Below are 22,448 nucleotides of genomic sequence, written 5' to 3'. Positions count from 1 at the left end.
TGATTTTGTTTAGTTTTGTTTGACAGATTTTGTCTATTTTGTCTGGTTTGTTGTCTGATTTTGTCTATTTTGTCTAGTTTTGGTTTGTCTGATTTTATCTACCCTTGTCTAGTTTTATTTAGTTTTGTCTAGATTTGTTTAGTTTGTCTAGTTTGTCAGATTTTGTCTACTTTGGTCTACTTTTGTTTTGTCTGATTTTGTCTACTTTTGTCTAGTGTTGTTTTGTCTGTTTTTGTCAACTTTTTGTTTTATTTAGTCTACTTTTGTTTTGTCTGATTTTGTCTACTTTTGTCTAGTTTTTGTTTGTCTGATTTTGTCTACTTTTGTTTTGTCTGATTTTGTCTAATTTTGTCTGATTTTGTCTTCTTTTGTCCAGTTCTGTTTGTCTGATTTTGTCTACTTTTGTCAGTTTTGCTTTGTCTGATTTTGTCTAGTTTTGTCTCATTTTGTTAGTTTGTCTAGATTTGTTTAGTCAAGGTTTGTTTAGTTTTGTCTATTTTTGTCCGATTTTGTCTACTTTGACTAGTTTTTGTCTGATTTTGTCTACTTTTGTTTTGTTTGATTTTGTCTACTTTTGTTTAGTTTTGTTTTGTCAGATTTTTTCTAGTTTTGTTTTGTCTGATTTTGTCTATTTTTATTTAGTTTTGTCTAGTTTTGTTTTGTCTAGATTTAATTAGTTTTGTCTAGTTTTGTCCGATTTTGTCTACTTTTGTCTGGTTTTGTTTAGTTTTGTCTAATTTCGTTTTGTCTGATTTTGTCTACTTTTGTCTATTTTTGTCTTATTTTGTCAAGTTTTGTTTTGTCTAGTTTTGTTTGTCTGATTTTGTTTACTTTTGTCTCGTTTTGTTTTGTCAGATTTTGACTACTTTTCTTTTGTCTGATTTTGTCTACTTTTCTCTACTTTTGTTTAGTTTTGTCTCGTTTTGTTTAGTTTTGTCTGATTTGTCTATTTTCGTTTAGTTTTGTCTAGGTTTGTTTAGTTTTGTCTGATTTTGTTTACTTTTGTCTAGTTTTGTCTAATTTCGTTTTGTCTGATTTTGTCTTTTTTGTCTAGTTTGTCTGATTTTGTCTACTTTTGTCTAGTTTTGTTTTGTCTATGTTTGTTTAGTTTTGTCTAGATTTGTTTAGTTTTGTCTAGTTTTGTCTGATTTTGTCTGCTTTTGTCTAGTTTTGTCTAATTTTGTTTTGTCTGATTTTGTCTACTTTTGTCTAGTTTTGTTTTGTCAGATTTTGTCTACTTTGTTTCGTCTGATTTTGTCTAGTTTTGTCTCATTTTGTTTAGTTTTGTCTCATTTTGTCTATTTTGTTTAGTTTTGTCTATCTTTGTTTGTTTAGTTTTGTCTAGATTTGTTTAGTTTTGTCTAGTTTTTACCGATTTTGTCTGCTTTTGTCTAGTTTTGTCTAATATTGTTTTGTCTGATTTTGTCTGATTTTTGTCTACTTTGTCTAGTTTTGTTTGTCTGATTTTGTCTACTTTGGTTTTGTCTGATTTTGTCTAGATGTGTTTGTCTGATTTTGTCTACTTTTGTCTAGTTTTGTTTTGTCTGAATTTATCTACCTTTGTCTAGTTTTGTTTTGTCTGATTTTATCTACCCTTGTCTAGTTTTATTTAATTTTGTCTAGATTTGTTTAGTTTTGTCTAGTTTTATCCGATTTTGTCTACTTTTGTCTAGTTTTGTCTAATTTCGTTTTGTCTGATTTTGTCTATTTTGTCTAGTTTTGTTTTGTCTGATTTTGTCTACTTTTGTCTATTTTTGTTTTGTCTGTTTTTATCAACTTTTGTTTGATTTAGTCTACTTTTGTTTTGTCTGATTTTTTTTCTACTTTTTTCTCACTTTGTCTACTTTTTTCTAGTTTTGTTTTGTCTAGTTTTGTTGTCTGATTTTGTCTACTTTGGTTTTGTCTGATTTTGTCTAGATGCATTTTGTCTGATTTTGTCTACTTTTGTCTACTTTTGTTTTGTCATATTTTGTCTACTTTTGTTTTGTCAGATTTTGTGTACTTTTGTTTTGTCATATTTTGTCTACTTTTGTTTTGTCTGATTTAGTCTACGTTTGTTTAGTTTTGTTGTCTTATTTTGTCTCCTTTGTTTTGTCAGATTTTGTGTACTTTTGTTTTGTCTGATTTTGTCTACTTTTGTCTAGTTTTGTTAAGTTTTGTCTCGTTTTGTTTAGTTTTGTCTGATTTTGTCTAGTTTTGTTTATTTTGGTCTAGTTTTGTTTTGTCTAGGTTTGTTTAGTTTTGTCTAGATTTGTTTAGTTTTGTCTAGTTTTATCCGATTTTGTCTACTTTTGTCTAGTTTTGTCTAATTTCGTTTTGTCTGATTTTGTCTATTTTTGTCTAGTTTTGTTGTGTCTGATTTTGTCTACTTTTGTCTAGTTTTGTTTAATTTTGTCTCGTTTTGTCTGATTTTGTCTATTTTTTGTTTAGTTTTGTTTTGTCTCGGGTTGTTTAGTTTTGTCTGATTTTGTCTACTTTTGTCTAGTTTTTTTTGTCTAGTTTTGTTTTGTCAGATTTTGTCTACTTTTGTCTGATTTTATCTAGATGCGTTGTGTCTGATTTTGTCTACTTTTGTCTAGTTTTGTTTGTCTGATTTTGTTTATTTTTGTCTAGTTTTGTTTTGTCTGATTTTATCTACACTTGTCTAGTTTTGTTTAGTTTTGTCTAGATTTGTTTAGTTTTGTCTAGTTTTATCTGATTTTGTCTACTTTTGTCTAATTTCGTTTTGTCTGATTTTGTCTATTTTTATCTAGTTTTGTTTTGTCTGATTTTGTCGACTTTTGTCTATTTTTGTTTTGTCTGTTTTTATCAACTTTTGTTTGATTTAGTCTACTTTTGTTTTGTCTGATTTTGTTTACTTTTTTCTCACTTTGTCTATTTTTGTCTAGTTTTTTGTTTTGTCTGATTTTGTCTACTTTTGTCTGATTTTGTCTACTTTTGTCTAATTTAGTTTTGTCTGATTTTGTCTACTTTTGTCAGGTTTTGTCTACATTTGTTTTGTCTGATTTTGTCTACTTTTGTCTAGTTTTGTTTTGTCTGATTTTGTCTACTTTTGTCTAGTTTTGTTTAGTTTTGTCTCGTTTTGTTTAGTTTTGTCTATTTTTTGTTTAGTTTTGTCTCGGTTTGTTTAGTTTTGTCTGATTTTGTCTACTTTTGTCTATTTTGTTTTGTCAGATTTTGTCTACTTTTGTTTTGTCAGATTTTATCTAGATGCGTTTTGTCTGATTTTGTCTACTTTTGTCTAGTTTTGTTTTGTCTGATTTTGTCTTTTTGTCTAGTATTGTTTTGTCTGATTTTGTCTATTTTTGTCTAGTTTTGTTTTGTCTGATTTTGTCTACTTTTGTGTAGTTTTGTTTTGTCTGATTTTGTCTATTTTTGTCTAGTTTTGTTTTGTCTGATTTTGTCCATTTTTGTTTAGCTTTGTCTAGGTTTGTTAAGTTATGTCTAGATTTGTTTAGTTTTGTCCAATTTTTTCTAGTTTTGTTTAATTTCGTTTTGTCTGATTTTGTCTACTTTTGTCTAGTTTTGTCTGATTTTGACTACGTTTGTCTGGTTTTGTTTTGTCTCATTTTGTCTACTTTTGTCTAGTTTTGTCTGATTTTTTCTACGTTTGTCTAGTTTTGTTTTGTCTCATTTTGTCTATTTTTGTCTAGTTTTGTTTTGTCTGATTTTATCTACCCTTGTCTAGTTTTGTTTAGTTTTGTCTGGTTTTGTTTAGTTTTGTCTGGTTTTGTCTAGTTTTGTTTTGTCTAGGTTTGTTTAGTTTTGTCTAGATTTGTTTAGTTTTGTGTAGTTTTTTCCAATTTTGTCTAGTTTTGTCTAATTTTGTTTTGTCTACTTTTGTCTGATTTTGTCTACTTTTGTCTAGTTTTGTTTTGTCTAGTTTTGTTTGTCTGATTTTGTCTACTTTTGTTTTGTCAGATTTCGTCTACGATTGTTTAGTTTTGTTTGATTTTGTCTCCTTTTGTTTTGTCTGATTTAGTCTACGTTTGTTTAGTTTTGTTGTCTTATTTTGTCTCCTTTGTTTTGTCTGATTTTGTCTACTTTTGTTTTGTCTGATTTTGTCTACTTTTGTCTAGTTTTGTTAAGTTTTGTCTCGTTTTGTTTAGTTTTGTCTGATTTTGTCTAGTTTTGTTTTGTCTGATTTTGTCTAGATACATTTGGCTGATTTTGTCTACTTTTGTCTTGTTTTGTTTAGTTTTTTCTTGTTTTGTTTAGTTTTTTTCTGATTTTGTCTTTGTTTTTGACTTTGTTTTTGTTTAGTTGTGTCTAGTTTTGTTTTGTCTAGGTTTATTTCATTTTGTCTGATTTTGTCTACTTTTGTCTAGTTTTGTCTGATTTTGTCTACTTTTGTCTAGTTTTGTTTTGTCTAGTTTTGTTTGTCTGATTTTGTCTACGTTTGTCTAGTTTTGTTTAGTTTTGTCTCGTTTTGTTTAGTTTTGTCTGATTTTGTATATTTTTGTTTAGTTTTGTTTTGTCTAGGTTTGTTTACTTGTGTCTGATTTTGTCTACTTTTGTCTAGTTTTGTCTAATTTCGTTTGTCTGATTTTGTCTACTTTTGTCTAGTTTTGTCTGATTTTGTCTACTTTTGTCTAGTTTTGTTTTGTCTAGGTTTGTTTGTCTGATTTTGTCTACTTTTGTCTAGTTTTGTTTTGTCAGATTTTGTCTACTTTGGTTTTGTCTGATTTTGTCTACTTTTGTTTTGTCAGATTTTGTCTACTTTTGTTTTGTCTCATTTTGTCTAGATGCGTTTTGTCTGATTTTGTCTATTTTTGTCTAGTTTTGTTTAGTTTTGTCTAATTTCGTTTGGTCTGATTTTGTCTACTTTTGTCTAGTAGATCGCTAAGCTACGAAGTATGCTATCCATCTCAGATGCAGAAAAGCTAGTCCATGCTTTTATGACTTCTAGGCTGGACTACTGTAATGCACTGTTTGCTGGCTGCCCAGCATCCTCTATTAACAAACTTCAATTAGTACAAAATGCAGCTGCCAGAGTTCTTACCAGGTCAAGAAAATTTGATCACATCACCCCAATTTTATCCTCCTTACACTGGCTGCCTGTTAAGTTTCGTATTGAATTTAAAATATTGCTTCTTACATATAAAGCTTTAAATATTCTAGCTCCTGTTTATCTAACCAATCTTCTGTCTCGCTACAATCCAACTCGCTCTTTAAGGTCTCAAAACTCAGGGCTTCTGGTAGTACCTAGAATAGCAAAGTCGAGTAAAGGAGGTCGAGCCTTCTCATTTATAGCTCCTAAACTCTGGAATAGCCTTCCTGATAACGTCTGAGGCTCAGACACACTCTCCCAATTCAAAACTAGATTAAAGACCTATCTGTTCAGTAAAGCATACACTTAGTGCACCACTTAGGGGGCTTCCACACAGCTTATGCATCTTGTTGATATACACTGTGAACATCAGCTACGCTAATTATTTTCTTTATTCTCCATTTCCACCTGGGGATACTCTTCCCGAGGCCCTCAGACTATGCAGAGTCACTGATTCGATCCAAGACCAACGACGAGATGATCCCAAGGTTTTTTATATCCTGGACCTGGCCGAATCCTGAGCATGGTCATGGAAGAGTGGAGAACATGAGACTGATTCCTGTGACGCTCCAGAGACAGACGAGTCTTCGCTGAGGCCAGCTTCCAGCCTCCGCCACTGAGACTGCAGCTCTGCACAAGACGTTTGGCCAGCGGAGAAATTAAAATCGTCGTGCACAAACTGAGCCTGGTTTCTCTCAAGGTTTTTTTTTTCTTCACTTCCGCCTTTAGTGAAGTTTTTTTTCCCTCTCCGCTGTCGCCACTGGCTTGCATGATTCAGGATCTGTAGAGCTGCGCATCGTTGGATTTGCTCTTTAGTATTTGGACTCTCAGTAGTGATTATTAAACCACACTGAACTGAGCTAAACTGAACTGAACTTAAACACTACAAACTGAACTACACTGTTCCTATTTACTATGACCTTTTATGTGAAGCTGCTTTGACACAATCTACATTGTATAAGCGCTATACAAATAAAGGTGAATTGAATTGAATTGAATTTTGTTTGTCTGATTTTGTCTACTTTTGCTTTGTCAGATTTTGTCTACTTTGTTTTGTCAGATTTAGTCTATTTTTGTCTAATTTTGTTTTGTCAGATTTTATCTTTTTTGTCTAGTTTTGTTTTGTCTGATTTTGTCTAGATGCATTTGGCTGATTTTGTCTGCTTTTGTCTAGTTTGTTTAGTTTTTTCTTGTTTTGTTTAGTTTTGTCTGATTTTGTCTATTTTTGTTTAGTTGTGTCTAGTTTTGTTTTGTCTAGGTTAATTTCGTTTTGTCTGATTTTGTCTACTTTTGTCTAGTTTTGTTTTGTCTAGTTTTGTTTGTCTGATTTTGTCTACTTTTGTCTAGTTTTGTTTTGTCAGATTTTGTCTACTTTTGTTTTGTCTGATCTTGTCTAGATGCGTTTTGTCTGATTTTGTTTAGTTTTGTTTTGACAGATTTTGTCTATTTTTGTCTGGTTTTGTTTTGTCTGATTTTGTCTTTTTTTTTGTCTAGTTTTGGTTTGTCTGATTTTATCTACCCTTGTCTAGTTTTATTTAGTTTTGTCTAGATTTGTTTAGTTTTGTCTAGTTTTGTCAGATTTTGTCTACTTTTGTCTACTTTTGTTTTGTCTGATTTTGTCTACTTTTGTCTAGTGTTGTTTTGTCTGTTTTTGTCAACTTTTTGTTTTATTTAGTCTACTTTTGTTTTGTCTGATTTTGTCTACTTTTGTCTAGTTTTTTGTTTTGTCTGATTTTGTCTACTTTTGTTTTGTCTGATTTTGTCTAATTTTGTCTGATTTTGTCTTCTTTTGTCCAGTTCTGTTTTGTCTGATTTTGTCTACTTTTGTCAAGTTTTGTTTTGTCTGATTTTGTCTAGTTTTGTCTCATTTTGTTTAGTTTTGTCTAGATTTGTTTAGTCAAGGTTTGTTTAGTTTTGTCTATTTTTGTCCGATTTTGTCTACTTTTGACTAGTTTTGTCAGATTTTGTCTACTTTTGTTTTGTTTGATTTTGTCTACTTTTGTTTAGTTTTGTTTTGTCAGATTTTTTCTAGTTTTGTTTTGTCTGATTTTGTCTATTTTTATTTAGTTTTGTCTAGTTTAGTTTTGTCTAGGTTTGTTTAGTTTTGTCTAGATTTGTTTAGTTTTGGCTAGTTTTGTCCGATTTTGTCTACTTTTGTCTAGTTTTGTTTAGTTTTGTCTAATTTCGTTTTGTCTGATTTTGTCTACTTTTGTCTATTTTTGTCTTATTTTGTCAAGTTTTGTTTTGTCTAGTTTTGTTTGTCTGATTTTGTTTACTTTTGTCTCGTTTTGTTTTGTCAGATTTTGACTACTTTTCTTTTGTCTGATTTTGTCTACTTTTCTCTACTTTTGTTTAGTTTTGTCTCGTTTTGTTTAGTTTTGTCTGATTTTGTCTATTTTCGTTTAGTTTTGTCTAGGTTTGTTTAGTTTTGTCTGATTTTGTTTACTTTTGTCTAGTTTTGTCTAATTTCGTTTTGTCTGATTTTGTCTTTTTTTGTCTAGTTTTGTCTGATTTTGTCTACTTTTGTCTAGTTTTGTTTTGTCTATGTTTGTTTAGTTTTGTCTAGATTTGTTTAGTTTTGTCTAGTTTTGTCTGATTTTGTCTGCTTTTGTCTAGTTTTGTCTAATTTTGTTTTGTCTGATTTTGTCTACTTTTGTCTAGTTTTGTTTTGTCAGATTTTGTCTACTTTTGTTTCGTCTGATTTTGTCTAGTTTTGTCTCATTTTGTTTAGTTTTGTCTCATTTTGTCTATTTTTGTTTAGTTTTGTTTTATCCTTGTTTGTTTAGTTTTGTCTAGATTTGTTTAGTTTTGTCTAGTTTTTACCGATTTTGTCTGCTTTTGTCTAGTTTTGTCTAATATTGTTTTGTCTGATTTTGTCTGATTTTTGTCTACTTTGTCTAGTTTTGTTTGTCTGATTTTGTCTACTTTGGTTTTGTCTGATTTTGTCTAGATGTGTTTTGTCTGATTTTGTCTACTTTTGTCTAGTTTTGTTTTGTCTGAATTTATCTACCTTTGTCTAGTTTTGTTTTGTCTGATTTTATCTACCCTTGTCTAGTTTTATTTAATTTTGTCTAGATTTGTTTAGTTTTGTCTAGTTTTATCCGATTTTGTCTACTTTTGTCTAGTTTTGTCTAATTTCGTTTTGTCTGATTTTGTCTATTTTTGTCTAGTTTTGTTTTGTCTGATTTTGTCTACTTTTGTCTATTTTTGTTTTGTCTGTTTTTATCAACTTTTGTTTGATTTAGTCTACTTTTGTTTTGTCTGATTTTTTTTCTACTTTTTTCTCACTTTGTCTACTTTTTTCTAGTTTTGTTTTGTCTAGTTTTGTTTGTCTGATTTTGTCTACTTTGGTTTTGTCTGATTTTGTCTAGATGCATTTTGTCTGATTTTGTCTACTTTTGTCTACTTTTGTTTTGTCATATTTTGTTAACTTTTGTTTTGTCAGATTTTGTGTACTTTTGCTTTGTCTGATTTTGTCTACTTTTGTCTAGTTTTGTTAAGTTTTGTCTCGTTTTGTTTAGTTTTGTCTGATTTTGTCTAGTTTTGTTTATTTTGGTCTAGTTTTGTTTTGTCTAGGTTTGTTTAGTTTTGTCTAGATTTGTTTAGTTTTGTCTAGTTTTATCCGATTTTGTCTACTTTTGTCTAGTTTTGTCTAATTTCGTTTTGTCTGATTTTGTCTATTTTTGTCTAGTTTTGTTGTGTCTGATTTTGTCTACTTTTGTCTAGTTTTGTTTAATTTTGTCTCGTTTTGTCTGATTTTGTCTATTTTTTGTTTAGTTTTGTTTTGTCTCGGGTTGTTTAGTTTTGTCTGATTTTGTCTACTTTTGTCTAGTTTTTTTTGTCTAGTTTTGTTTTGTCAGATTTTGTCTACTTTTGTCTGATTTTATCTAGATGCGTTGTGTCTGATTTTGTCTACTTTTGTCTAGTTTTGTTTTGTCTGATTTTGTTTATTTTTGTCTAGTTTTGTTTTGTCTGATTTTATCTACACTTGTCTAGTTTTGTTTAGTTTTGTCTAGATTTGTTTAGTTTTGTCTAGTTTTATCTGATTTTGTCTACTTTTGTCTAATTTCGTTTTGTCTGATTTTGTCTATTTTTATCTAGTTTTGTTTTGTCTGATTTTGTCGACTTTTGTCTATTTTTGTTTTGTCTGTTTTTATCAACTTTTGTTTGATTTAGTCTACTTTTGTTTTGTCTGATTTTGTTTACTTTTTTCTCACTTTGTCTATTTTTGTCTAGTTTTTTGTTTTGTCTGATTTTGTCTACTTTTGTCTGATTTTGTCTACTTTTGTCTAATTTAGTTTTGTCTGATTTTGTCTACTTTTGTCAGGTTTTGTCTACATTTGTTTTGTCTGATTTTGTCTACTTTTGTCTAGTTTTGTTTTGTCTGATTTTGTCTACTTTTGTCTAGTTTTGTTTAGTTTTGTCTCGTTTTGTTTAGTTTTGTCTATTTTTTGTTTAGTTTTGTTTTGTCTCGGTTTGTTTAGTTTTGTCTGATTTTGTCTACTTTTGTCTATTTTGTTTTGTCAGATTTTGTCTACTTTTGTTTTGTCAGATTTTATCTAGATGCGTTTTGTCTGATTTTGTCTACTTTTGTCTAGTTTTGTTTTGTCTGATTTTGTCTTTTTGTCTAGTATTGTTTTGTCTGATTTTGTCTATTTTTGTCTAGTTTTGTTTTGTCTGATTTTGTCTACTTTTGTGTAGTTTTGTTTTGTCTGATTTTGTCTATTTTTGTCTAGTTTTGTTTTGTCTGATTTTGTCCATTTTTGTTTAGCTTTGTCTAGGTTTGTTAAGTTATGTCTAGATTTGTTTAGTTTTGTCCAATTTTTTCTAGTTTTGTTTAATTTCGTTTTGTCTGATTTTGTCTACTTTTGTCTAGTTTTGTCTGATTTTGACTACGTTTGTCTGGTTTTGTTTTGTCTCATTTTGTATATTTTTGTCTAGTTTTGTTTTGTCTGATTTTATCTACCCTTGTCTAGTTTTGTTTAGTTTTGTCTGGTTTTGTTTAGTTTTGTCTGGTTTTGTCTAGTTTTGTTTTGTCTAGGTTTGTTTAGTTTTGTCTAGATTTGTTTAGTTTTGTGTAGTTTTTTTCCAATTTTGTCTAGTTTGTTTAGTTTTGTCTAATTTTGTTTTGTCTACTTTTGTCTGATTTTGTCTACTTTTGTCTAGTTTTGTTTTGTCTAGTTTTGTTTGTCTGATTTTGTCTACTTTTGTTTTGTCAGATTTCGTCTACGATTGTTTAGTTTTGTTTGATTTTGTCTCCTTTTGTTTTGTCTGATTTAGTCTACGTTTGTTTAGTTTTGTTGTCTTATTTTGTCTCCTTTGTTTTGTCTGATTTTGTCTACTTTTGTTTTGTCTGATTTTGTCTACTTTTGTCTAGTTTTGTTAAGTTTTGTCTCGTTTTGTTTAGTTTTGTCTGATTTTGTCTAGTTTTGTTTATTTTGGTCTAGTTTTGTTTTGTCTAGGTTTGTTTAGTTTTGTCTAGATTTGTTTAGTTTTGTCTAGTTTTATCCGATTTTGTCTACTTTTGTCTAGTTTTGTCTAATTTCGTTTTGTCTGATTTTGTCTATTTTTGTCTAGTTTTGTTGTGTCTGATTTTGTCTACTTTTGTCTAGTTTTGTTTAATTTTGTCTCGTTTTGTCTGATTTTGTCTATTTTTTGTTTAGTTTTGTTTTGTCTCGGGTTGTTTAGTTTTGTCTGATTTTGTCTACTTTTGTCTAGTTTTTTTTGTCTAGTTTTGTTTTGTCAGATTTTGTCTACTTTTGTCTGATTTTATCTAGATGCGTTGTGTCTGATTTTGTCTACTTTTGTCTAGTTTTGTTTTGTCTGATTTTGTTTATTTTTGTCTAGTTTTGTTTTGTCTGATTTTGTCTATTTTTGTTTAGTTTTGTCTAGTTTTGTTTTGTCTAGGTTTGTTAAGTTATGTCTAGATTTGTTTAGTTTTGTCCAATTTTTTCTAGTTTTGTCTGATTTTGACTACGTTTGTCTGGTTTTGTTTTGTCTCATTTTGTCTACTTTTGTCTAGTTTTGTCTAGTTTTTTTTGTCTAGTTTTGTTTTGTCAGATTTTGTCTACTTTTGTCTGATTTTATCTAGATGCGTTGTGTCTGATTTTGTCTACTTTTGTCTAGTTTTGTTTTGTCTGATTTTGTTTATTTTTGTCTAGTTTTGTTTTGTCTGATTTTGTCTATTTTTGTTTAGTTTTGTCTAGTTTTGTTTTGTCTAGGTTTGTTAAGTTATGTCTAGATTTGTTTAGTTTTGTCCAATTTTTTCTAGTTTTGTCTGATTTTGACTACGTTTGTCTGGTTTTGTTTTGTCTCATTTTGTCTACTTTTGTCTAGTTTTGTCTGATTTTTTCTACGTATGTCTAGTTTTGTTTTGTCTCATTGTGTCTAGTTTTGTTTTGTCTGATTTTATCTACCCTTGTCTAGTTTTGTCTAGTTTTGTTTAGTTTTGTCTAGTTTTGTTTTGTCTAGGTTTGTTTAGTTTTGTCTAGATTTGTTTAGTTTTGTGTAGTTTTTTCCAATTTTGTCTAGTTTTGTTTAGTTTTGTCTAATTTTGTTTTGTCTACTTTTGTCTGATTTTGTCTACTTTTGTCTAGTTTTGTTTTGTCTAGTTTTGTTTGTCTGATTTTGTCTACTTTTGTTTTGTCAGATTTCGTCTACGTTTGTTTAGTTTTGTTTGATTATGTCTCCTTTTGTTTTGTCTGATTTAGTCTACGTTTGTTTAGTTTTGTTGTCTTATTTTGTCTCCTTTGTTTTGTCTGATTTTGTCTACTTTTGTCTTGTACGATTTGGTCTACTTTTGTCTGATTTTGTCTATGTTTGTCTAGATTTGTTTTGTCTTTTTTTCATCTACTTTTGTTTTGTCTGATTTTGTCTACTCTTGTCTAGCTTTTTTGTCTGGTTTTGTGTAGTTTTATTTTGTCCAATTTTGTATAGTTTTGCCTAGTTAAGTTTTGCCTGAATTTGTCTACTTCTGTTAATTTTGTTAAGTTTTGTCTAGTTTTGTTTTATCTGATTTTGTCTACTCTGTATAAAATTATATCCTTTATTTGTTATCACAGCATATTTTTTTGTCAAGTCAACTAGATTCACTAAAGTTGTTGAGATAACAAAGGGTTGTTAGTTTAGGTTGATTAAAATAATAGCATGGTGATAACACACTGATTTAAAGGGCACCTATGGTGAAAAATCTACTTTTCAAGCTGTTTGCACAGACATGTGTGTAGGTATAGTGTATAAACTGACATATTGGGGTGATATAAACACACCCATTACTTTTTTTTTTCAAATTTAACATCATAAAAATGGTGGACCAATTGGAGCGGTTTTCAGATCGACCGCAACTTGACGTAGAAGTGTGGTCCCCCCGCTCACTGAATTGATTGACAGCTGTGCGTATTAACATGTCCCGGTAGTCACGTGTATAATCATATCAACAAGACCAGACGTGCAAGCAACTGGGAATAAAAGGTCTGTTCAGTTCGCTAGGATCATCAATCTTCATCAAACGTGATCAAGAGTGAGTTTTATATGTTTAAAATATTTTAAAACAGTGCATGTGTATAATGAATTACAGCGATTCACTTCAGATTCACTTAATCAGCACAGCCGCGGGTCAGAACAATTCTAAAAGAAGACGCTTCAATCCCGGTTTGTGGATGTTAAATCAGGTTTATTTTGTACATTAACATAACAGATATCCATACAGCAGTGAGGATTAATCTGTATCCTGTCACATATGCGTGCAAACAGAGTGCGAAGCTAAACACGCGCTGTCTCTGTCTCTCTCTCTCTCTGTGTTTGTTTGTGTGGGTATCTGCGCTATGTGTGAGTGTGTGTGTGAGAAAAAGAGCAGGTAGAGTGTGTGACGGCTAGGGGCTAGGAGACAGGAGGCTCGTGTCAATCTCCCTAGTTCTTCTGAGGAGCGTAATGTGTGTGTGTGTGTGTGTGTGTGTGTGAGAAAAAGAGCATGTAGAGAGTGTGACGGCTAGGAGACTCGTGTCGATCTCCCCAGTTCTTCTGAGGAGGGTTGTGTGTGTGTGTGTGTGTGTGTGTGTGAGTGTGAAAAGCCTTACACTATGAAGCGTGTATGCACTGTGACTACTTCTATATTGTTGATTAGCTGCTGGGCATTTCACTCTGTCTCGCGCTGAAGCCTGTCACTGTCGACCAATCGCAGCAGGCTGTCATCGGTCCAATTAGCGCAGATTAGCTTCGCGCTGAGGAGGGGTTTGGGAACAAATGAATCACTGAACGATTCATATGGGAGTCGCTGGGATAATTAGGTAAAAATAAACGCAGATTATAAGACCATGAAAGTGTTTTTTGACCTTGCATGCATATTAGACTGTTGTTGGAGACCCTTACAACCTAAATATGACCCTATTTCATGTATAATATGGGCTCTTTAAAAAGAACTGGGCTACACACACTTCCTTGTGGAGTGCCATTTTCAATTGAATATGTGCCTGATGTCCTGTTCCCTATTCTAACTTCTATAGTTCTTCCCATTAAAGAATCTTTAATCCAACTGAACATTTTACCATCTACGCCCATTTTACTCAGTTTAATTAACAAACTTTCATATCAAATCTTTCCATAGCATATCATACGCCTTCTCTATGTTGAAAAAGGTTGCCAATACTGATTCTCTATTTACTTGTGCCTTTCTAATTTCATTTTCTAAACTTACTACCGGATCCATTGTTGTTCTTCCATTGCAGAACCCACTCTGATAAGGTGTAATTATTCCCCTGCTTTCTAAATAATACATTAACCTTTTGGCTATTATTCTCTCCATAAGTTTACATAAGTTAGATGTTAAGGCTATAGGTCTATAACTTGTGATTTCTGATTTGTCTTTACCAGGTTTTCCTTTGGGGACTATTACTGAGTGTTTCCATACACTGGGCAACTGTCCCTTTTCCCAAATTTTATAATAAAGATCGATTATTAAGGTTTTTGCTCCATCAGAGAGTTGTTCAATCATATTGTAGCTTATTCCATCTTTCCCTGGTGATGATTTTTTAACTCCTATCAGGGCTCTCTTTAATTTAAACAGTGTGAAATTTGCTTCTAATGGGCTCTCCTCTACATCTTATTTCGCCAAAGCTTCTTTATTTTCTTCTATTATCCTATTTCTATTATTTAGCTCCACATGTGAGAGATTCTGTGAACTATGTTTCTTTACAAAACCTTTTGCGAGCATATCAGCTTTGTCTTCATTAGTAATTGCTTTAATTCCGTTATTTCTTAATATCGGTAGAGAAAATTCCATTCTTACACCACCCATCTTTCTAATCATTCCCCAGATCTCCTTAATGTGTATTTCTGTCCCAATATTGCTGCAATAATTTTCTTTTGGCTTCTTTAATGTTTCTGTTGGTTTTTGCCTGTGCTCTTTTATATTCCATTTAATTGTCAAAAGTATGATTTAACTTTACAACTTTGAAGATTTTGTTTCTATTTTTAACTGCACTTCTGCACTCATTTGTCCACCATGGTACCATGTTCTTTCTCCTAGCCCCTGATGTTTTACCTATTACTTCTGCTGACTCATGTATTATGCTTGTAATCATATTGTTTAATTCCTCAACATTGTTACTCGTGTTCGGCATGGCCTAAATTAGTTTACAGCTTGCTTTGAAACTGAACAGTTCCCAATTAGCTTTTCTCGTTTTCCATCTTGTAGCCCAATTATCTTCTAAAACGACATTTTGATTTCTTAATTTTGTCCAAATTGGATAATGATCACTGTCCATTGTATTACTGCTTACTTCCTATACACACGTTCCTGCCAGTTGCTGTGTAACAAAAGTAAGATCAATTGCTGATATGATGTTACTATGAGTAACATCATATCTTGTGGCTCTTCCATCATTTAAACACACTAATTGTTTATCATCCATTATCTCCTCTATAATACCCCCGTTGCTATCTGTTTTTGTACTTCCCCACAATGAGCTATGAGCATTGAAATCCCCACATACTATAAGTTTAGAGTGTTCTACCTCACAAATTTCCTCCAGCACTTCACTGTCTCCTGAAAAAGTTAAAAAGAGACAGGCAAACGCACTGAACTTTCTTATATTAAGCAATGTGTTAACTTATTCATTAGTTAAAATCAATTCAAAGTTAATTACTCATTCAAACAATCAAATAATTATATAAAAATAATGAGAAACAAGATGATGAGGAAAGGATAAACGTTGATTCATGCTGAGATGGATAGGAAGGTATAAATCAGAATCCTCCACGCTCTACAAAAGGTGGCTTACACGCCCAAACAGGGACTTGAACCCTGGATCGTCAGATGAAAGGTCTGACGCTCTACCGACTGAGTTATCTGGGGTCATTGGGGCATTAGCTCAGATTAGCTTGTAACCTGTCAAAGATGCAGCGTGCACTAAAAAGTGGGCTGTACAAAACAGGTGGCAAGAGGGGGGCGTGGTGCCAATGTCACCGTAAGGAATCCTGCCATGACACAGATTCAATGCAGGATTGCTGCAGCCACAATGCAGAGTCCTTACCATAATACGATCACGGCGAGTTACCGGACAGCCGTTGTGGCCCCTGTGTGGTATGTTCCTCCCTGTGATATGCCCCTTTCTGTTCAGTGAGCACACGCTGTTGTTTGTCCTCCTCCTACCAGCACAACGCTTTTCCCAAGTAACGCTGGAATTGCAAAAAAATGATTGCTGTTGCAATTTTAAAAAGGAAGAGGACGAACACGTGGTCGGCAGGACTCGAACCTGCACAAGAAGACCCCTATGGATTTCTAATGCACCACCTTAACCACTCGGCTGCGACTACAAGATCCTCGTGCCTAGTACACGTGTTGTGCATCCAGATGAAACTTTCAGCAAGTGATAGCTCACTGGCCAAAGCTGCAGCTCCACAAGAAGAGCCTTACACGTCCAAGCAGGGACTTGAACCCTGGATGCTCAGATTAAAAGTCTGATGCTCTACCGACTGAGCTATCCAGGCTCCACGGCAGTGCCTTGCAAGCAAGGTTTAGGGTTGTGGTCGGTGTAGACCTTTACGGTACACAAAAGTTTACTGTGAGGTGGAGTTTAGACTTGTGGTTGGTGTAGATGTTGCTAAAACACAACGGGTTACTGTGAGGTTGGGTTTATGGTTGTGGTAGGTGTAGACATCAGTAAAACACCGTAGTTTGGACTCCATGTCATGTGGGAGACATTAAAAAGATCAATGACAACTGCAGAAGGTCTTTCTGTTGTTGTGGCAATAAATGGAGACTTAACCATTGAAACGATTCCTTCCATGCCTTAGAAGCGTGACTCGATCAACGCTTACCTACACAGCATGCTGGCATCAAAGGTCCCGTTGCTCATATCGAATCCCTAGTCTTCCACACTTTAGGAAACGTAAACATTCAGGACGTGCTATTAGCACAGCCTGCACTAAAAGGAGGCTGGAGATTACGGATGGCATCACAGAGTGCAACGCCAATGCCACCCTGAAAAGCCTGCCGTGACCCTGATTCGAACCGGGGTTGCTGCGGCCACAACGCAGTGTACTAACCACTATACGATCACAGCGAGCCATGGGACAGCCGCTGGAGCTTCACTCTCTGTCATACATCTTTGAAAATGGAGGGCCCCCAGGGCAGTCAGCTGGCAGGCGCTGCGGTTTTATTTTTGTCGCTTTTCCCTACCAGCACATCCCTTTTCCCAAGAAACACTGGAGTTGCAAACAATCAAGGAAAGTCGCAAACTAAATCTTGCGCGCAGCCTGGACGTAGTCAGCAGGATTCGAACCTGCGCCGGGAGCCCCCAATGGATTTCTAGTCCATCGCCTCAACCACTCGGCCACGACTACGAAGCTTGACCTTTCCATTGTGCTCTTGCCTGGCGCATTGGTCGTGCTGCCCGATGACATGTAGAGCAAGCAAGAGCTCACCAGCAATAGATGTCGCTTGTAGGGATGGTATGCAGTTTAACCCAAAGAATGACCAGTCTGTCAGACGAAGAAGAGCCGGAGTCAGAGATTTAAATAAATAAATAAATAAATAAAGTTTACTGAAGATGGTTTGCAGTTACATCAGCAGAAGCCAGCTTCAACACTCCCCATGAGTTCCTAGAGCATTCTGCTTACAATCACAAATCAATAACAATTTTACTCTCACATAAGGTCATTAACTGCGTCACGCATATAGGTGTTCTAACCTGATTGGATAAAACACAGATAGACTAGGAAAATGTCCACGTGGGGTGCGTGCGTACAATTCTGAACAGTATCTCAAGCATAAACGTCAGACATCCACTAGACTGTTTGGAGCTGACTCCAGACCTGTGAAACGGATCCACAATCAAATAGAACACACACACTTAAAGTATAATCTGTTTCTTATCCGAGGCTGAGTGTAGTCTCAGCCGTCTTTATCAAAACTGGTTAAAAACCGGTATAATCTACATTCAGGCAGTTATATCCTTACCACACAAAGTCTATCTTGAATAAAAAGTAGAATCACCTTAAAAGAATTAACCGTAAAAACAGCAAAATCACTTAAGACATTTTAGATAGTATTAACTCTTAGAAATAACAATGGAGACAGTTGCTTCCGGTCCTCAGCCCTCAACTCCACTCGAGGTCTCCGTGACCTCTGACCTAGTTTGGTGGCTCCTGAAAAAGTTATAAAAGAGACAGGCAAACGCACTAAACATTCTTATATTAAGCAATGTGTTAACTTATTCATTAGTTAAAATCAATTCAAAGTTAATTACTCATTCAGATAATCAAATAATTATATAAAAATAATGAGAAACAAGATGATGAGGAAAGGATAAACGTTGATTCATGCTGAGATGGATAGGAAGGTATAAATCAGAATCCTCCACGCTCTACAAAAGTTGGCTTACACGCACAAACAGTGACTTGAACCCTGGAACGTCAGATGTAAAGTCTGACGCTCTACCGACTGAGTTATCCGGGACCATTGGGGCATTAGCTTAGATTTAAGCACTTGTGACGTATCAGATTTGCAGCGTGCACTAAAAAGTGGGCTGTACAAAACAGGTGGCAAGAGGGAGGGCATGATGCCAACGTCACCGTAGGGAACCCTGCCGTGACCCGGATTCGAAGCGGGGTTGCTGCGGCCACAATGCAGAGTACTAACCACAATACGATCACAGCAAGTTACCGGACAGCCGTTGTGGTCCCTGTGTAGCATGTTCCTCCCTGTGATATGCCCTTTTATGTTCAGTGAGCACACACTTGTTTTACTCCTCCTACCAGCGCAACGCTTTTCTCAAGAAACAATGGAATTGCAAAGAATTGATGACTGTTGCAATTTTAAAAAGGAACAGGACATGGACAGCAGGACTCAAACCCGCGCAATGAGATTTCTAATCCATCGCCTTAACCACTTGGCTAAGGACAGGTCAAAAGGTACTGCTAAGGTGAGGAAAAAAGAAAAAATGAGAAAAACTAGTGGTGAGGAAAAAAATAGAGATTATGTAAAAAATTATAAAACAACAAAGGGAACATTTAAAAAAAATGTAAATGTGAAGTTCTGATTTATTTGAATTGTTTTTTCACATTTTCACTTATTTTAACTAACAAAATTTTTTAAATCTATTATTACTTAATTTACCTCTTCGCAAATAAGCTCGTTCACTTTTTTCTAAATTGAAAAAAAAAAAAAAAATACATAAAACAAAAAATACATAAAATAACATACAAAGTTATGATGCATATTATAACATTTATATTATTATTAATCTAAAATATGATATATATATATATATATATATATATATATATATATATATATATATATATATATATATTAAGTATAATATTAAGAACAGAATTTGAATAAAATATATAACTGAAATAAATGAATTAAACTTGACCTTTAGAAATGTAAACAAGTTAAATAATTACATCATATTAATTATTATTATAACTTTAATAATTGTAACTTTAATCAATATACTACTATTCATATTAATTTGGTAATGCATTTTTTATGTTTACCTAATAATAAAACTAACTTATATTTTAATAGGACAAATAAAAACTTAGGAAACTATAACACTATTAAAATTATGGTAACACTTTACAATAAGGGTGCATTAGTTAACGTTAGTTAATGCATTAGTTAACATTAACTAACCATGAATAACGCATGTATTAAGCATTACTTAACCTTTGTTAATGCTAACTAACCATTTCTTTATGTCTTAGTTAATGCATTAGTAAACATGATCTAACAGTAAACAAGGACTTTGCTCAGCATTACTTTATCTTTGTTAATGCTAGTTTACACATATTCTAATGCATCTCTTCACATGAACAGCTTAATTAGTTAATGTTTACTTACTCATAAACTAATGTATTGTTAATGGATTAGATAACTTGACCTAATAATGAACAACACATTTATAAAGCAATACTGAATCCTTGTTCATGAAAACTTACAATGTTAACTAATGTGTTAGTTAACATGAACAAAACAAAAATCTTTGTTCATGTTAACTACTCATTTACCAATGCATACCTGATCAATGTCAGAGACAAAGGAGTTCTAAATGGACCCTCTATTGGAGTGCATCTCGACTTCAACTGTTATTCGTGTTTGTTAACTGTTAACTAACATGAAATATCATTAACAAAGTGTTTATTAATGGAATTAAGACACATTGTAGTGTAAACTATTCTAACATTACCTAATGCTTTACTAACATTTGTTAACTGTTAACTAACATGAAATATCATTAACAAAGTGTTTATTAATGGAATTAAGACACTTATTGTAAAGTGTAGAATATTTCAACATTACCTAATGCTTTACTAACATTCATTAACTCTTTACTAACATGACTTACCTCTAACCCAACAATAACTAATGTAACTAACATCTGTGAGTTTAATAAAACAATGATCATTGATTTTTCAGGACCCCAAATCACTCAAAGCCATGTATCACTTAGACTTTCAGAACCTTTATTACATTGCAAGACATGTATTGTATGAGGACATTGCCACTCTGCAGCTTAAAAAAAAATAAATAAAAAAAATAAAATTAAGTAACATAATAGTAATACAAAAAATAAATAAATAAATGTGCAAAAACAAACTTGTGCAACTAAAATTTTGCGATTAAATCTGGAATCACATTTTTTTTCTCAACAACAACTAATTATTTTCTTATTGGAAGCAATTTGCCCTCTTTTTTCATGGCTTGTATTTTATGTGCAATGCTTTCATCTGCCATAATAGCATCTTGACATTTTTGGGTAATGCTTGATAATTTCTCTCCCCGATTGTTTTGAATTTCGGAATATTTTTCTGCAGCTGCAATGGCCAGTTCAGCAATAACTGCAGTCTGCACGATTGTGTTTCGGTCCACACCATACTTTCTGAATGCAAATGTCATGTTGCTTCCTCTGTCGAAAATCTCCAGCACTGCTTTGTAGCGCTTCACAACCTGCCATGGTTCAGTAACTAAAATAAACAGTAGAATACGATACAAAAGGACACTTGTTAGCTTAGTGGGCACATTTTAAGTAGCCACTAATGTATCACAAATGTGTACTGTAATATACACCCATGTACTTAATGCTGAACTATTTAACAAACGTCAAATGTTACATTTACATTAGGAAAAAAAATCTTAGCTAATTTTAATTTGCATGACCTACCTCTTGGAAAGAATTTGCTTTCATGCTTGGATTTTTTCATTTTTTTTAACTCTTTTCTTCCCTTTCTTCACCTTCTTCTTCCTCTCTCTTGATGAATCCAAGCTTGATGACTCTGAGTCAGAAGACTCAGACGAGTCAGCGGATGCACTTTCTGAATCTTCCAAAGAATGTTTTGTTCTTTTGGGCATGTCTGCAGGCTTCTCTTTATTTTTGACATGTATGTTTTCCATCTTGATGGCTTACATTAAAAAAGGAAATATGTTAACACTTATATACAGCATGCCTTATTTGTCACATGTTAACTTCACTTCAAGGCTATATGATCAATTCTTGTTACATCTCAAGTAAGCTTAAAATCATTTACTTTTTCCTGAACTCACAATATGTTTAATGTGGCATTTTAACATTAAAACAACATTAAACATTCACAACAACTTTACCATCTGACAGCTGTTCTCTCAGGTAGTCTCTCTCTTTTGTCAAGTCATTTAATTTGTCTTCCAGGTGCTGACATTTCACCCTCCAGGTTTCAATTTCTGCCTTAGCTTTAGCCAAAGCTATAGACAAAGTAGGGGCTTCTGCAGTAGGTTTATCTAGAAAATGACATTTAAAATGCAGGTCAAATTTTAATGCTTAATAGTGATGTATTTGTTGACATTAGGTAACTATGATTACATGAAATATACTTCTACAGCATATATTAATAGTTAATGTTCATTTAAATGGTTAAACTATAACAAACAGTAAATTCATAAATAATATATTGTTTTTAAAATATTACTTAATGGAATTGAGCTAATAACAACAGTGGACAGCTTTGTTTAATTACAAATGTTAACAAATACTTATAAATACTAAAAATAATGTTCTAATCCGTTACTTAACTTTTTAACTTACAGCAAAATAGACCCATTAACTATACAGTAATGTTACGGGAATCATGGTTCATGTTAGGTAATGCATTTACAAACATTAAACATCATTTATCAATTAGTGCCACATTTACTAATGTATTATAAAAATGTAAAGTTGTGCTGGTTAACATTAACTAACAACAATCAACTGTATTTTCATTAATTAATATTAATAAAATAAAAACTTTAATAAATGAAGTTTTCATTGTTTGTTCATGTTAGTAAACTATTAACTATTACTATGACCTAATATTAAGATCAACCATTAACGTTACATGTCTCGTATTGTAATGTGTTACCATTTGGTAAGAAAGTTCGTTTACTTACCAGACTTTTCTGTGATTTTATCGCTTTTTGTTTTTTCTTTGGTCTTCCTCTCGTTTGATGCAAAGAGCTCAAATTATTTTCCTGAATTTTTTCGCTTGCCATCAGCTTGGCTTGATCCAACTCAAAGACCCGACTCCACACACACACACACCTGCACAACCTTCCGTTACCCGCCAGAGCGTTGATGACGAATTATGGGTAGTGTAGTTTTTGTTATGGACTACAAAAGTTAGTTAGAGGATTGCAAGTTTGCAACGACAATAAAAACTTATATACAACAACACCACTAAAGAGTTAACGTCAAACACGTCTTTTGGAATTAAATAATTAGCGGTATAATTTTACATTAATGATTGCGAATTTTACTTCCGGACCGGAACTCTTTCACATTTGAAAATCCCGCGCACGTACTCGCGACACCCCATTTCAGAAGGGGCAGGCAGTGACATAAAACAGCGGGTAAGAAATGGATTTAATATTTTAAAACAA

At 32.8% G+C, this 22,448-nt stretch overlaps 2 pseudogenes; one reads left to right on the top strand and one right to left on the bottom strand.

Moving 5' to 3' along the window:
* LOC130222044 (zinc finger protein 721-like) overlaps positions 1 to 22,448 on the bottom strand; it is a 495,527-nt pseudogene that overhangs the window by 276,837 nt on the left and 196,242 nt on the right.
* Positions 1 to 22,448, top strand: part of LOC130222067 (gastrula zinc finger protein XlCGF57.1-like) — a 184,776-nt pseudogene that overhangs the window by 23,338 nt on the left and 138,990 nt on the right.

Source organism: Danio aesculapii, chromosome 4 (genome assembly GCF_903798145.1).
Source record: "Danio aesculapii chromosome 4, fDanAes4.1, whole genome shotgun sequence".
In the NCBI taxonomy this organism is placed as follows: Eukaryota; Metazoa; Chordata; class Actinopteri; order Cypriniformes; family Danionidae; genus Danio; species Danio aesculapii.
This window is presented reverse-complemented; position numbering and strand designations above follow the sequence as displayed.